This window comes from Grus americana, chromosome 2 (genome assembly GCF_028858705.1).
Source record: "Grus americana isolate bGruAme1 chromosome 2, bGruAme1.mat, whole genome shotgun sequence".
NCBI lineage: Eukaryota > Metazoa > Chordata > Aves > Gruiformes > Gruidae > Grus > Grus americana.
Window position 1 is genome coordinate 98818036 of NC_072853.1, and position 15784 is coordinate 98833819.

Sequence of the window (15784 nt, forward strand, 5' to 3'; positions counted from 1 at the left end):
AAAATCATAGGTAGGAGAGTGAAGTAGCAAGTCTTCAATAAAAAAATGGTACTTAAAATCTTCCTTGTGCAAATACAAATCAATACTTTTCTGGAATAGGTGCACATGAAATGTGATTGTTCTGTGGAAAGTAATTGTGTCAAACCAGAAGATCAGAATTCAGCCATTACAATGCAAAAGAGAAGAGATCAAATTCAGCCCACGGATGAAGCTACTTGTGTAAGGCTGAGCCCACCATTGAAAAGTGCTCAGTTCATGCCAGAAGGTCTTCCTAACTGTGAGGTCACTTCTTGCATCTCCACAGGTCACCATACATACTGCTGCACACATTAACTGTGGCTTTAAGTGACATTCCCCAAAATTTTGTGGAACAAATCAGGATCCAGATTCTGTTCTCAACCTCACCTGCAGTTTCTGTCTCATAAAACAGATGAAAATTGGGGTGTAGATATACTTTTCCAGAAATGCAGCGTTACCATGAATCTCTGGCTCTTTTCTGAATGATTAACAATGAATCACTGTTTTTTTACAAGTCTCAGTGTATTCACTATGTGCCAGGTGTTGCAAGAGCATGAGAACATGTACCAATTTGAAACTGGCTAAACAGCTTCGCAGTGGCATCCCCACTTGGTAGTAGGAGTCTTGAGAAGGAACTACTTGGGTTTAACCTTCCTAGTATGGATAAGATACCGTCAGCTTCTTGAGCATAATTATCTTTCCACCTCCGCCATCTCATCCTTTCTATTTTCCCAGTAGGAGGATCAAAAGAAAGTTAGTTAACTGCAACATTCATCAGACAATCTAAAGGAGACATTAATTTGGAAGACAGTATTACCAAATAATTAATTCATGGGTTAATTCCATCCTTATTTATCTGATTTTCTTATGATTGTGAGTGTGGGTTTCTCAGCCTAAATCCTAGTACAAAGGACTCTCTGCTTGAGGAGAGTAGTCCTGGAGGGGAACTAAGAGAAAGGAAGGAAAAGTGTGTATTCTTCAGGACACTTGCTAGCTATTAATAAGTTTAAAGGGAAATTACTATTCTCAGCATTAAGATAATACTCGAGTTGCTGAAAAGCTGAAAAAATAGTGAGCAGAAAACTACCCTAATTTTGTATGTACATGCATAGTTACTAGGAAAGATTTGCACTGAGGTTTACTTCCTTATTCTGGTGTTATTAATTTGTTTTCTACTTCTCATGCCATCTCTGTCTTTTGGTTGTTCCAGGTGCCCGCTGATAGGTCACTAGCAAAGCAAATCTGTCTTCTCATCAGTGCGTTTTCCCGTGTGCCGCTCTGACAGTACCAGTGCTATCAGTGGGTACGACACGAACTGAATGCAAACAGACCGTGGAGGGGAGAATCACCACTGAAAGAAGCCAGTCTGTGAGCAGTGGGGCTAATAAAACATGGTTTCCATTGGCTTGGTGGCCTTTGTCCCTTCTCCTTCACGGTGCACTACGTTGACCTTTCTCCATTTCTTTTCCGGTATGCCATTCTGTAAAGAGCAGCGTGCACGTTACCTAGCCCAGCGCTGCGCGTGCCCAGTACTGGCTGGGCAATTGGTTGCTGCCAACTGAGTAGCTGAGCTCTGCCTGCTTTTCCCTCAGAGCAATCGCTAATTTGGGTTGGCCAACAGCTCAGAAAGTTTTCTGAGGGGGAGGTTGGGAGAGAGGGAGGGAGCAGTAAGAGGTAAACAGATGGAAAGAGGCAGATAGCACAGTCATTTAAGCCTCATTACGTACAAAACTAAGCTGAAAATGGCAGCCGGTGATTACCATTAATGAATGTTTATCCAGAATGCAGCAACGAGATATCAAAGGTTCGATGGCACCAGCAATGCGTTTGGGCTGTGCTGCTGTGTGGCAGTGGCCTCTCCCTCTCACCCCCACACTTTAATTACAGTTCCAGTAACTTTCAGGATCGGCCAAGCTGGGTTTGCCATCCAAAGTCCATTTAATTCCTCACAAGAGGTGGAGATTGATGTGTGTTGAAAACCAGCTCTCTTCCTGCACCTTTATAAATGTGGGCATCCTATGCTTTCCCTGGAAATGGTTCTTTCATACTGACTTCCAGAGGGAGATTACACAAGTTTATAAGAAGAGATGACATAACAGTTGTACTCAGGCAGCCAGTTTCCAAATATTTTGCAACTGACAGTTTTATCTTTGAAAATATACCGTCTTTTTATTAGAAATGATAAGGATATGTCTTATTTTGTATGTGGTATCTAGATGCTCTAGATAGGTCGGAGATACACACATCTGAGTTTATAGCCATTCAAGTAGATATACGCTGTAAGTTGTGGTATGGATTAGGTGTCTAGAAAGGAAACAGTGCCTTGTTACCCTTGAGAACCTTAGCCCAGAATTACATTTTATTTACATTTTACTGTGATCTATGTTGAAATCTAAGTTGTGATGTACTGTGCAGTACAATGGAAGATACTGAGTAAATAAGGAGAAATTTTATTCCAAAAGAGGGCAACTTTTTAAAATCTGTGCCTAAGATTAGGCTGATAAATCATATTCTTCTGGGCAGCTGAGCACCTGCCAGTCACTTCAAGTCAATTGGACCCGCAGATGCTGTGTTCTGCAGAGGAAAGTTGGCCAATGGTATTTACCCGTGTGAAAGTAACCTCAAGTATCCAAGTTTGAAAATGTTTATTAACATTTCTATCCTTTAGCAAGATATTGTTTTAATCCAATATACTGATCACAGATTCAGGAGTTTTGCGAAGTTGCTTCAAGAAGCTTATTTAAACATTTATTTAGGTTCGAAGAAGTGGATTCCAAATGGTATGGTGGTTTCTGTGTAGAGACGTCAAATGAAATACCGTATGTTTGCAAGCGTTAGTCAAATCCCTAGTGACCTTTAGCTCACATAATAAGGTTACTATCCAAGTGTCTCTGCTTAAGAGAACTCAGCATTTAAATGTCCATTTAAAAATTGATTTGGTTGAATGATACTGTTCATCTTGTCTGAGGCCCAACATGTCCTAGAGGAGAGTAAAAGGAGTGTTTCCCTTCTAAGTGTTGTCAAACAAGAAAGAATGATTGTTCCTCAGTTTTGCATATGTCAGCATAATAGAAGCTTAGTCATGCAAATCCTTATTACTTGGCAGTTCTGCAGCAGGGAAAAACAGTGTTACCATGTTTTATCGGTGTTTGTAGTTAAAAGTATGCCTTTCATTGTGCTTTTTAAGAACAGATGTCAAGACAATCTTGAAAACATAAATGCGTGCTAAAAAATATTTTTCTGATTTAAAGAAGGGGGAAACCACCTCCTAGCTAGTTGAATGTGTTGATCTTCATTTCCATGTTTATATGTTTCCTTCCACTTCCATGGGGGGAAATAAAACAATTATTCAGTTAACAACAGATTTTATTTTACCATTGTTTAGTGATTCTGCTAAGTGCAGTAGAATACTACAGAGTTTCAAATAATCAAGGATTTCTTAGCCCTTTATGGGACTACAATACGTTGTAGTATGTTGAGTGAATGAGCTGTGATAGAGCAACAATTTACTCATGTAGTCCATAGACACATACGTAATAACCAAGCTGGAGAAAAGCTGGCTTTAGAAACATTAGCAGAGAAAGACAGAGGGGAATGCAGATGTCAGTCACATTTTAAGGTGCTCTTTACAATGACACAGAGCCAAGTTTATTAGGGACAAGGTGTTTTTCTTTCTTGTCCTTTCCTGTATGGAATAGTGTCAACCGTGGAGAAGACGTGTCTGGTAATGACTGTTGGCCGTATCAGGACAGATCTAGCCGTGACTCACCAGGGCAAAAACTGGCTGGGTCAAAGTCACGTATTTCTCCCAAGCTAGCTAGAAGTGGTTTGTTTGCAAGTGAAGTTTTCCTTTCTGGCTTCCTTTATACAATAATAATTCACTGACTTTCTGGTTCGTATGTAGGAATGTCAAGAAGGGGGTTTAGATGCTCATTTTTGCTTCCGCACTGTATTCAGGTACTCTGCTGAGGTTGTGAACACTAATTACATGGTATAAATCATTTGATGCTTGTTTGTTTCAAATCATCAGAGGAATGAATGAGACCTCTTAATGCAGCCCCGCTCTTTTGTGTAGGTATGCAGAGAGTCGTTGCACTGCCTGCCTCATCTGGATTACCAGCAGACTTCTCATAGGAGATATTAATTATAGGTGAGTCTGTGAATGCCACCTATAGTTAAGCTTGCTTGACACTTTTCATCACAAGACCCTGTTTTCAGTTGCTTATAAATTTGTCAAATGTATATTATTTGGACTGAAAATGTATAGACTGGGGGACTGCATCTGGCTGAATATCTAAAGCTTCAGAAAAAATGGAAGAGTTTTTTTTTTCCTCAGAACAAGTTTAAGAGAAATGTGTTGCTTTTTCACTTGTCTTAAAAATAAATGTGTCTATCCATTTTGTTGAGAAACTCCAACCATTTGGAGAAAGAGTTCAGTAATTGGGAAGCAGAAGCAATGTGTCCCAATATTGCCAGAGTCCAGGTTTTACAAATGTCCTAGCACATCTACAAGAACAACTCAAGAACTGTTAAAACATAGAAGGGATGTGGTGGAAAGTAAATTAATTGTGGAAATTTAAATGAAGCTATTTAATAACTACAATTTTCCAGGTTATCATTATATGATCTTTTCACCTGTGGAAATGAGGGGAAGCTCATCCCATTCACAAAATCACACGGGTGGTTTCTTGCTTGCAACGCACTCAAGTAGTACAAGGATGGCATGACAGAAAAGTCAACAGACATTCATAATCCCATCTTCGTAACAAGTCTTGAGTACAGGTCAGTGCCTCATGGAGAGCAGTAAGAATTAAAAAAATTTTGAACATTCATGGGTGTAATAATTAGCATCTTGTCTGTCCACTGAATGAGGAAATGGCTTTAGGAAAAAAGAGTAATGTCATCCATAGTCCTGCATGCGATGTGTATGCCAAGGGGCCTGAAATGCAATTGTCTGGGAAATCTTGGAAGGTTATAAGTTTTGAGTGATTGACTTTGTATCTGTAATGTTCTTTTAATATGATTTTTGTCATATAATTTGCTACTTGGTATTATCTGTAGCTCAAGCAGTAGAGGAGGTAGACAAATGCATGAAAATAAAGTAATTCTACACTGAAGGAAAGAAACAGTAAATTCTTTTCTTAAACCCTTGGATAACTTCCTGTTTTGTCTGCAAAATAATATTTTTCCTTGGAGAGGAAAAAGGTGTTAGACATAGCAATTTCACTTGCATAGAAACGTCATCACATAAATAGCCTGCTGTGAATGACATTTTAGGCAGTTCAATCAATATCCTGCCAGGAGAAGAAACAGAAAAAAATCCCTCAAAAAACAGTTGTAAATTCAATGCATCCCTTAATTGGAGATACATTGGAATTTACTCATAGATTCATATTACTTATAAAAGAATGAGAAAATAAACCTTGCGTTACTCTAAAGTCATAACCATTCACACACATAATTATCTGTTGATGAAATATTTGTGTGATGCATTTTCTTTCTTTTTTTTTTTTAACTTGCCTTGGAATAGTGGCTCTATAGTCTTAATAAGATTTATCATAAACAAACACATAGCACTTTTCACTCAGATTGCAAAGAACTCTGCAAAAGTTTCACTATTTTGGAGGTGGGAAAAAAGCAGAGAAAGGTGAGGAGCTTGTCAAGAGCATCACAGCAGGTCTGAAGTGCTGTATTTTGCCCATAGGCTGGTGCCTCCCAACACAGCTGCATCAGAGCTGCGTTTTGTGGGTGTTGTATCCTTAGATATGTCGCACAGGTCTGCAGGATGCCCTTGCACAGTGAAATAATGCAGATTTTGATTGTTGTTTCTAAGACCACGAGCTTGGTGGAAAAGTGATTTGAAAGCTAATCAAAGCAGAAAGTTAGGGTTGAAACAGGACTAGCTGCTAGCACATTTAACAGGATTGTCAGTGTTTAATTAGGAGGCATTTAAGGCTAAATATTCAAGGGTGGCATTTGGGATTTGATCTCTGGTGCTACACAAAAAGGTGAGAAAAGCTTCTGCCCTGACAAGAAGTTGTGAAAACTTGCAGTCCTGTGAACAGTGGAAGTTTTAAAGGTACAGACAGGCACGAACTCTTCCAGCAGCTGTGCTAGTTAGCTTAAACTGTCTAAATAGTTACGCCACTCATTTTAACTTCAAGTGGCTTTGGGAGTGTTTCTGTAAGCAAGCTCTGCCAGCAAATGTGAGGGAGCAGTAACCTCTGCAAAGAAGTGATGATCAACAGCTGGGGCTATAACCTTCCCCTGGCATGTCTGCATCCAGCAGGGAACATCTGTCCAACGCCTAACTTCCAAAATTTACAGAACAAAGGTATAGTTTGTTTAACAAAATTGCTCGTATTAGCTAAATAATGGAATGTGCTTTGATTCTGCTGATGCCAGAACCACCCAACTTTTACTTTCCCTACTTAATTAGGATTAATTTATTCAGAAAGCTCAAGGTTTGGGTTTTCAGTTTGTTTGTTTATTTTGTTTAAGTAAAGAAAATTGAGCTTAGGTCATGTAAGGCTCTCTTAGCTTAGGAAAAAACTTTTATGTTACTTAGTTGTTTTGGGGTTTTTTTTTTTTCTATCAAGCTGCATAAGGGTCAAGATGATGTGTGCAAAATATTTAATGATAAAATTATCCCAAAGCATGTCAAGATTTATTTGGTATCATTTAGATATGCCAAGCAGATGGGAGTATACACTGCTCTCATTAAGTGTTTGAGGTTTAAACACATGCTCTCGTAAAATAAACAGTGGTAGAGAAAGTTGCTTCTTACACTTCAAGTCTTGCTGGGTACTGGTATCCATTAGTTTCTTTACTGCCAAAATGGCATCATGAACTTCAGGTAGACAAATTGCTCTTTTGATTTAAGAATGACCAAAACAGCAGCCAGAACATGCACAATACCATATGAAACTTCAGTGTATCAAGGTTTTCTATGTCAGTAATTTGAATTCAGATACTGTTGTGTACTTGTTTTCACAAGTAAATAGGAACCAAGTTTGTAAAGTTAGGGCAAATGATCCATGAAAATAATTTCCTTCCCTCCCCCCCCCCAGTTGTTTTAGTTGTATTTGTGTCTGTGAAAGTACAGCACTTGCCAAAGGATTATAAGGTCAAGTTGAGTGTTGATTCCTACACTTACTTCTGGGCATTCCTTGGTTAAATCATGCATTTGTGAGCCATAGAATAAGCCAGCATTGAACAATCCTTGAAATAACCCAAACCTTGAGTAGGAGCATTTTGTTATAGAAAAGAAGACAGGCAGAAGAGCCCTTGTAAATATATCATCTACCGCCAGAACACAAATATGTAATTTGACAGTGTGCTTTTGTGGACAAGAGGAATGAAAGTTATTTTAAACTTCTCTCTCTTTTCCTCCTACCTTTGAGGTTATAGCTGTAATGAAATACCCCGAATGTCATTTATTCCTCTCTGCGCTTCTTTCAATATGAGTCTCCAAAGCAACAAGCAACATCTCCTGTGGAAAAAAGGGTATCTGAAAACTACTCTGAATACTGCAGATGTTGAAAAAAGAATGAAAGTAAAAGAAATATGATAAACATTGTCTACTGAGAAAGCTCCCATGGAACTGCTGAGTGAGGATCGCTGACGCTTGGAGTCACGTAATTATGAAACAGTGAAGATGAGCTGTCGGGAGATCTCTAGTTAGATAGAGCAGCCAACCCCGACAGATAATGTTTCCTACGTGCGCTACTAAGGGATGTTATGTCAGAGAAGTTGGTGTGTTGTGCTCCCAGTGAAGTGGCCGAGACAAGATACGGACTGGTAAAAATACATGGAAAGTTTTTTGGAGTGTGTCTTTTAGTATGTTATCTATCCAATTCCAGGCTATTCAGCACAGTCGTGAAGGAAACCAAAGGTGTGGTATTATCTGGAAAGCTGAGAGGTGGGTAGATACCCAGTAGATAGGGGTTTTGTCACAGTTTCCATTTGCCTCAACTCTGCCATTTGGAAGATGATAAAATTAACACCTCGGCCTACCTGCTCTGCTTTGCACACGTCACAGAATCGAGGGTGAAAAAATACCATTCATTATTTGTAACTTACTGTTTTTTAAAAATCTCCTTTGGCACTTGGGGCAGCAAGTTGTGTTGTTTTATGGAAAAAATCTCTTATTTACTTTGCATGTAGCTGTTCTTTTAGAATTTACATTTTTTATACAGGAAGGTATTAGCAGCTGCCATCAGATAGTTCTTACATCTGTAGAAAGTCTCAGATCTGGGTAAAGATGTTAAATGTGCTAAACAGCTTTCCTTCGGGCTAAATGATAGGAATATTTAAACATGTTTTTAGCTGCTCGTAGGGAGGCAGTAATCAAGAAAAGCAAAGGCTGAGCTGAGTTACGCCGTGCAGTCTGAGAGACTGGTTCCAAACACAGCAGAAGGAATAAGTCAGGTAAGAAACCGTGAGCGCAGCTTAGGAGTAAGCGGGGAGTTGAGGCCCTTTGGGGCTTATGACTCACTGGCCGAGGAGGCTGGGGCATGCTGAGCAATGAAAGTGGCTATTATTGTTTGGGGTTTTGTTGGGTTTTTTTAAAACTTTATGTGATTATATACTTTGCAAACAGCATTGCACAAAATAAAACCGCAATGAACACCTGTTCGTATCATCATCTGCTGCTTTCTCCTGGATATAGCCCATGGCTAGCGCTGCACATACAGCTGTGCAGGATGCATGGCTGGGCATCGGGTCATGGCAAGAAACAGTAATGAAATACTCTGGTTCTGAAGGAATTTGTGATAAAACAGCCAGAGAGGCCACACTAATAACATTCTTATCCTTGGCACAGAAATGAAAATTATATAGGCCACTCTTCGCTCTTTAAAGAAACAGTTGAGCGCTGCTTTAAAGAAAGCATATCTGTTACTTAGCAAAAGTACCAGACAGCTTGAAGACAGGGTACCTGGAGAATGGAGCAGAATTTACACGTCTAAAGACTGCCCAACTCAGCACGATATTGCTTCACATTGGTGCAATTCTTTCCAAGTATTTACCTGAGAAGTAGTTTGTGCTGTAATAAAGCCTACTAACTTAGCTGCAAACACGATCTGTTGAAAATGCATGATCTGGCAAAATTCTGGGTGTGTGTGCACTCAAAAGTTGATAGCTGCTTGTAAGCTTGGACAAGTAATTAATCATGAGGAAGTTAAAAAGGAAAAAAAACCTGAGCAGAACATGAGTGCCAAGAATATTATCAAAACATACCTAGAGAAAACAGTGCTCTTTTATAATTATTTTAGTATTAATAATACTGATTTTTTTATTACAGCTGGGGTAGTAGCTGGGGTTTCCAGAGAAGTCAGTGGGGGCTGTGCGTGATTCTGAGGCCTGGTGGTAGTATCTTTAATGAAAAATGCACCGTATTGTAACAACAGTGAGCATCATGAATGCAGGAATGAAAAATGGTTGCAAGCTATAACCCGTCCGCATCAAAGTCAGCAAGGAAAAGGCATGTCGTACCGTGTATTATTTGTAAAGTAGAACATGATCGTACAATTAAAGGCTTGTGTCATAGTGGATACGTGTAGGGATAGCACTGCAACCTTGATATTCTCTTCACATCCTAGGCACAACGAGCTACTTTTTTGAGTGTGTGTCTTGCTGTGCTAGCAGCCCCATTGAAATTATGGAATAAAATGGGTAGGCATGGTATGATCTGTTCTTTAATAATTGCAAAACACTCTAGGATCTTCAGAAGAAGGATGCTCAAGAACTGTGAAATAGCTTTTATTAGACTAGGGTGGGGGTGGGGGTGAGGGCATGGAGAATGATATCATGGGTTCAGACGGTGCTTGTTTAAATCTATCACATCTGAGTGGGGCACTTAAAGGAATGTTTAATACCAAGAGCATGAAACCTTCTTGAATAAGTTAAGCATCAGCTGAGTCAGGTGTATGCTTGTATGCAGCTTCCCCTCTTCTCGGCTCTGTTACTCTACAACCAGGGAGACTAACTGCAGACAGAGAAAACTTGGCAATGGAGCTGGTTTCTTACCCTGATAAGTTGTAACAGACACACGGGTAATGTTGCCTGTTAATTTAGAAGGCATTTAACACCTAATCATGCCTGTCTAGTACAAGCCAGGAAGGACACTGCTTTCTGCAGCCTCTAATTGGGTGCCATCAGTAATATCAGCCTAAGATTGTCCCAGTCAGCAACTGTATTGCCTAATCAGTGCGAGCGTATGCCCATTGGGGATCAGACATAGATAAGGGGGAGAGAGGGAGAGAGAGATCTGAACGTATCTATGAGATGAGCGGCATGTCAGGAGCATAGAGGATGTCTAGATTTATGTGCTTTTTGGCAGCGCTAGTGAGCTATTAATCATTTCTCATGAATAGAGCTCTTGTAAATCAGAGGTAGGAAACACATTTCGTGGATAATCACGGCAAAAATGTCAGCTTTGCTATTTGGTCATATGCTGATAGGATGCTTAGCGCTGGAGCGGACGCAATCACACACATAAAATCAAAATAGTACTCTCCTTACATGATGAGTGGAAAGCAGGGAGGCACTAGGTGGGTGAACTTTTCATCAGTATTTGAAAAGTAGAGAGCTAACGTACAATAACAGAAAGGGAGACCTATAGATTTTTTAAGGTGAAGCTTTACCGAAAGCGCCAGGATTGAAGTCTAGTCAGCATCTGGGTATAACACAATACATTTAAAGACACGCTTTGCATCATTTTAACAGCTGGCTGATCAGTTCATGGTTTTCCTTTACTTTTATTGCCCTGCAATTTACTGTATGCGGCCCTTATGTGCAAATACCTCATTAGTCACAGGGTTGCATATTTCATGAAGTATACTGAGTGCACTGTCAGAATTAAATATTGTCAGGATAACGAGCAGGGGTGGGGTTTTTTAGCTTTATCACTGAAGGCAACGTTCAGGGTGAATAGAACAGTAATAGTAGCTGGAAAGCAGAAAGCGGAAGGTCTCCCTGCAATTTGTGCAAGGCACCCGGCTCTCGTGTATTAAACCCATTGCTCAAGGACTGACATTTAAAGAACTCTTGGAAGTGAGTCCTGCATGAGGGAGGTGAGGGGGAAAGCCTCACCCAGGGCTTTCCAGTGCATTACTTGCTGTAACCAGTTGGAGCTGAAAATCTCAGTGGCTAAAGCGGGATTAATGCAAAATCATTCTTAGGTTAAATATAATGGTGTCCTCAGTGTGCTTTTGGCTTAAGAAATGTCCTAATGCTCATTTCCTTGAGGGAGCGTCCCCTCTGCCCCCCAGTTTGTTCCATTGGCCTTCAATCCTACACCATTTCTCTATAAATTAGCAACATACAGAAAAGGAAATTATGTGTAACCGTTGTTCAAGTTAATGCTGGTTGCATCTACGCTGGGGAATGGTTTTCATGCAAGTTCCCCGGTTTTGGGCGCAGCCTTGAATAGCATCCGTAGGGGTCCTGCCCCTGCCAGGCACTGGGATGGGGGCTGCTGGGTGACCGTCTGCACTGGGGGTCTGAATGTGCTGAGGTAACGACCTGTGGGAGGTGGTTAACTGCATTTCCTGGGAGTTGTGGGAAGAAAGTCCAGGCTTTAGAAACTCCCTGGGAAATGTCCATAAATCCCCATGAATCACAACCACTTTTAAATGCCCTTTCAAATTAGAAGTCATGGCTTTTGCTCAGGAAAAAAAAAAGAAATAGTGCTTTGAAAAGTATTCATGAGTTAGCTTGTAAACAAAAGTATCCTGACAGTGACCTGTGCCAAGGTTTTTCTGTATTTGTGTCGGCCCAAGACAAATTGGGTCAGAGCCAGGCTTGAGGCAGGGATGTGCTGGCTCCATAGGCGTCGCTGTGTTTGGTGCCATAGGTGTGTTGACTGCTGCAGACTCACCCCGAGATTCCTCATCTTCCCCTTAAATGACATCAACTGAATTATACCAGAGTATTTCCTTCCACTGGGCTAGAATGCTGGCTTATGTTTGTAGGGGGATTTTATTATTACTTTAATTCTTGCCATTTTCGGGGTTGTGAAGCTTAGGGTAGCTGTATTATAGCTATGGGGATGAATCTGTCCTCAGATAACTTTTATCCACCAGAAGGGGTGATTTCAGCATGCTTGGTTTCTCAGGCAGTCTTAAGTCGCTGTTGCCTGGCAGTGGAGAATCAGAGGAGGGAGCGAGCGATTCCCCCCTCGGTCTCCCTCCCTTCCTTACTTGAAATTCAACATGTCCCATCTACACTTTTTCAGATTTATGGTTTTCCTATGGTAGCTGCAATTCTGGACAATCAAAATACAAAAAAAACCAAACAAAGAAACCAGAGAACATACTTCTTCCAAACAGGTATTTCAGCAACTTTTTTTCCTTCTAGGTTCCACCCCCCACCGCAAAGCTTTCTCAATTGGTGTTACTTCATTCATTCATTCTTGTGAAATTAGTTGTCTGTTTAATATTCCCAGACCTCAGTCACAGTCTTAGAAGTTCTGTAATTTCTGTTATCACTGTCCCAGGAGTGAGGTCTAAATACCAACGAATTGCTGGGGATATTGAGAAAGGAGTGGGGTGAGAGTCAAGCTGTTAATATACTATGCTGACCTCTTTTTTTTTTTTTTTTTTTTTTTTTGGCTTACATGCAGACTAACACATTTCAGGTGTCCTTTCTTTTTGCTAATTTAGCAAACCTGATGTCTTCCAGGGTGTGGGTTTATGAAGTAGATTGTTCCCTGTTGTTGTAATTTGGTCCTGCTTTTCCTCTTTCTGCTCCTGGCTTTGCAGTCCTACTTCCTTTGCACTGTTGTCCTTCATGCTTGTTCTTAAAGCATTTGGTTTTTTGCTTGAGTTGCTCTTCTGCCTGTTTGGTGAGTTGAAGCAACTCTGGGCTGGTAGAGAGGGAGCAGCAAGAGCACAGGTTTAGGAGAAGGGGCTCGGGGAGGGAGAGGAGGAGGAGCAGCAGGGATGGGAGAAACAGAGCTGCTTGTTTCATTGCAATAACCTAAGCTGCGCCCTCACCAAAGCCAGCTGAAAGAGTTTGCTGTATTTGCCACCCGGGCATGAGAAGGAGGCAAAGTCTGTGCCTCAGTCACTGTGGTTTGATAGCCCGGTGTCCCAGTGCCCTGACGGACCTGCAGCAGTGGCGCGAAGTCTGGCAGCAGAGCGCGGTACCCTGCTCCCTCTGCATCCCAGGGATGTTGCCCCAACCAGGGCAAAGGCACTGGATTTGCGCAGGAATCCGCCGTGGAGCCTGTATGGCTCGGAGCGGCGCTTGGCATAGTCCTGATTAGCCATGAAGGATGCCTGCTACTTTTTGTTTCAATTTCATGTGCGTCGGGAATGCGCGTGTGTCTGCCTCTCAGACCCATTATCTTTAGAAAATATTACTCCACAGCACTTTTAAAACTCATTCAGATACTTCTAATGACTTGTTACTTGGGTGCCAAATAGAATAGGTAGAGCAGGATATTTTTCATCAAGTTCTTATTAAAAAGAATGTAAAAAACATTAATTGATACAAAGTCATAAAGATCTGGGCCTCCAGTTATTCTCAGAGCCCTTAGGGTGAAATTAACCCTCAAGTAGAGGCTTTTTTTAGGCATTTACAGCATGCTAGTCCCGTGGGGGGTCTGAATAAAGATGTATTATGGAACAATTTTACTGTATAATTTTCAAGTTCGGTATCTGCCTGGATCTTTTCAGTGTTCAGCTGACTTACGATCTTGCAGTACATATATTGATCCTTAAACTTAGGCAGATTGAGACTTCCAATATAAAGCCACATTAATAAATTTGTCAACTCGATAAAAACCTGACCCACAATAAAGCAATACTTAATGTTAAGTAGTATATAAATGTTTATTATCTACTTATTATATGTGAACCTGAGATTATTCTGCTAGCTATATGTGATATAATATACATATATACACATTATATACACACATCATATTATGTGTATATATGTAAATATATATTATTTTTAGTCATTGTGGGGAAGAGTCATAGGTGAGAATGGGGTGGTGAATGCCACCAGTTTTACTTTGTGATACACTGAATAAAGCACACTTCCAGTCCAGACTAAAGAAACTATTGCCATGACTTAATATGACGTTTCTAACTGAAGAATGTAACTTCAGAACAAGAGTAACTGGTTGTACTTTCTTAAAATGCTCCTGTGATTTGATGCAACTTTTCCTCTGTATGTTTTCTTTAATTTTTACGTTTTATGTGAAAGCTGAACAGACTGAATTTGTTTGTAATTTGGAATTTAAAGCAAGGCTCTTTGTTAAAAGCCCAGAGGAAGTTTCCATATGACTTATGGGCCATTTGGGCTCAATTGAATTTAATGGGTTTCAGCTGCACCTCCACAATGGCTTTGAAGGAAGTGAAGGGAGATCTATAGGTCTTAATTGCTCAAGACTGGCTTGTTTCTCTTGAAAAGGCTGTTTGCAAGAAGCAGGTTGGGAGTATTAAAGTATATATCCTGAAAGGGATGAAGGAACTGCCGTTTGAGGAAGGGGCTAGGATGAAAATAGCTTTAAGACCTTACCCAGCAGCTGAACTAGTCCATCTGAGCTGGTCCGTGCTAAGTTCTTGTTTGTTTGCTTAAAAGTAATCAAAGAATTGGAGGGCATGACTAAGCCAAACTTCCTTTATTGTCCTTTCAAGAAAGGAATGGAGATCTTGGAACTGACAAGATAAATTAGGCTGAGACCAGAGGAGAAACCCAAACAGATAGTCCCCTTGGCCTCTCTCACGCTGGTTGACAGACATGAGTTTTTGAGTCAGCAGGTGAACCATGACTTCTAAGAGCAGTGGTTTGTTTATGCTTTCACTGTACAAAGCGTTTCAGTGGAACAGAACAAATCTAACTGGGCAAATTTCCATTTCTATTTCATGTTGCCTTCTGTATGTGCATTGCCAACTGGCCTTATAGATTGTTGTTACTACATTTGCTAGCATTATCCCTGGCTTCACATTAGGAGGTGTCTGACCCCTAAGAATCTCTTATGACCCTGTTTTCAAGGCAGGCAGGAGAACATGTGAAATGCAAAGTTAAGAATATAAAGGAACTATTGTCTTACTCAAGATAAGCCAAGAGACCGTATTACAGGAAGTTAACTTTTGGTGTACTCTATCATTTTGGCCGGCATCATACAGGCAAGTAGGAAGGGGACATTCTCCTGAGGTACCCAGCAGATGAATGCCAGATGGTACTGTCATAATACACAAAAAATAGCTAAATACCTACTGGTTGTGTTCAGTACAAAAGGAACATTTTTCTTTTTCCGAATCCTGCAGGGCAGAACTCAGACAAGCATCTTAATGCAAACATTGCAGTAACTGAAATGTGAAGCTGCAAATCCAAAGAATTCTCCAAAAGCTTTAAGTAGCCTTTTAGGCTTGATTCATGTTGGGCCAAATGGATCCTCAAAAGGGAGAATGGTTTATCAAAGACAAAAATTTTAAGTACAGCATGTTTATGTGGTAGGTAAATGGAGTTTTTTACATCAAATAGGGAGTCTTGATGAAGAACAAAATGACAGAGCTTTGCTGATGAGGCCAATGCTGCCTATATTGTCCGGCTAAGTAGATCCAATCCCCGGCCTAGCGCCAAGGTCAAATGGAGGGGTTCAGTTTTCTGTGGGGAACTTTCTTCCTTGGTGGTTTCTGAATCTCAGTCAGGAATGCTTAGAGAAAAATCTCAGGCCACCGTCATCACCAGCACAGTGATGCAGCAGCGCCTAGCTGAGGGGAAACGTGTTTACTTTTCCCATGTTAAA

General features: G+C 40.6%; 1 long non-coding RNA gene across 1 annotated transcript; it reads left to right on the forward strand.

Annotated features, from left to right (window-relative positions):
- Window positions 1-1229: 1229 nt before the first annotated feature.
- Window positions 1230-8664, forward strand: LOC129203431 (uncharacterized). The gene is made up of 4 exons (XR_008576029.1): window positions 1230-1488; window positions 4094-4168; window positions 4630-4800; window positions 7429-8664. It is a non-coding gene; the product is annotated as an uncharacterized LOC129203431 (long non-coding RNA).
- The last annotated feature ends 7120 nt before the right edge of the window (window positions 8665-15784 follow it).